The sequence below is a fragment of the Triticum aestivum genome, chromosome 4D (genome assembly GCF_018294505.1).
Source record: "Triticum aestivum cultivar Chinese Spring chromosome 4D, IWGSC CS RefSeq v2.1, whole genome shotgun sequence".
NCBI classification, from domain to species: domain Eukaryota; kingdom Viridiplantae; phylum Streptophyta; class Magnoliopsida; order Poales; family Poaceae; genus Triticum; species Triticum aestivum.
Window position 1 is genome coordinate 477,366,164 of NC_057805.1, and position 1,742 is coordinate 477,367,905.

Here is a 1,742-nt window from a genome sequence, read left to right on the forward strand (position 1 = left end):
ACCGGCGTCGTCCACGCGTACTCGATGCCGGTTCCTTGGGCTCCTGCTCCGGGCATCCTTGGGTCTCGCTCGGCGGGCCACCAGGCTCTCTTCACCGCGCAGAACGCTGGTCCCTACAGCGGCTACGGTGTCGCCGCCCCCCCCGCCTGCACCCGCCTACGGGTCCGCGCCGGCCTACGGAGCTGCCGCCGCGCCGGCCTACGGCATCACCGCCGCCTCGGCCTTCGGTGCAGCTCCCGCGCCGGCCTACGGAGGGTTTTACCCTCCTCAGGTGCCGCCACCGTGGGACCCGGCCCTGCTCGCCGCCCTGCACTCCGCCCCGTCACCGAGCTCCTATGGTGGCGGTGGTGACTGGTACATGGACTCGGGCGCCACCGCTCACATGACTGCTCATCCCGGTAACCTCACGTCTGCCACTCCCGCTCATACTCCCACCCATATCACCGTTGGTAACGGTTCCTCCCTACCCATTACACATGTCGGTCATATGTCTTTTTCGTCTACTTCTACTCCTGTCCATATGTCTAATGTTCTTGTGTCTCCTGACTTAGTTACTAATCTTGTTTCTGTTCGTTGCCTTGCTCGTGAGAACCCTATCACTGTTGAATTTGACGATATTGGTTTTTCTGTGAAGGACAACCGTACACGGATGGTACTCCACCGTTGTGACAGCCCGGACGAGCTTTACCCATTGCACCCCTCCGGCGCCACCACCACCCGTCGTGCCGTCGCCTTCGCCGCCAGTATCGATCTTTGGCATGCCTGTCTTGGTCATCCCAACTCCACCGTTATGCGTCATATTCTTCAGAGTTTTTCTTTTTCATGTAATAAGGTCGATGATCATACTTGCAAGGCTTGCCGTCTTGGCAAGCACGTTCGTCTTCCCTTTAGCGAGTCTACAAACATTTCCACCTTTCCGTTTCAGTTATTGCATAGTGATGTTTGGACGTCCCCGGTTGCTAGCAACACGGGCTATTTATACTATCTGGTGATATTGGATGATTTTTCTCATTATGTGTGGACATTCCCTCTCCATCGCAAGTCCGATGCTCTTGCCACACTCACAGCCTTTTATTCATATGTCACCACATAGTTCGGTCGTCCTATTCTTGCCTTACAAACTGACAACGGCAAGGAGTTTGACAACGTCGCCGTCCGCAATTTACTTGCGTCCCACGGCACCATCTTTCGCCTCACATGCCCCTACACGTCTCAGCAGAATGGTCGCGCCGAGCGCGTCCTTCGCACTTAATGATTGTGTCCGCACGTTGCTCTTCCACTCCTACGTGCCTCCTCGGTTCTGGCCGGACGCGCTCGCGACCGCCAGCCTCCTCATTAACATTCTCCCCTGTCGTTCCCGCTGGAACTACACTCCTCACCAGCTCCTCTTCGGTGCGGTTCCATCTTATGATGGTCTTCGCATCTTCGGGTGTCTCTGTTATCCTAGCACCGCGTCCACTGCTCCTCCCAAACTCGCACCCCGGTCGCTTCCTTGCTTTTTTCTTGGTTATCCTCCCAACACCAAAGGTTACCGGTGCTATGATCCAGTGTCCCACCGCGTTTTCACTTCGCGGCATGTGTACTTTGATGAGCTGGTGTTCCCGTTTCAGCAGGTACCGTCACCTTCGACGTCTCCAACGGCGCGGTTCGCCCCTGCCCCCACCTCTGGCGGACCGCCCAGCCGCGCCCCGGAGTCGGCCCTGCCCGCACTCCCCGCGCCGGCGGCCCCTGGCGCCGCGACC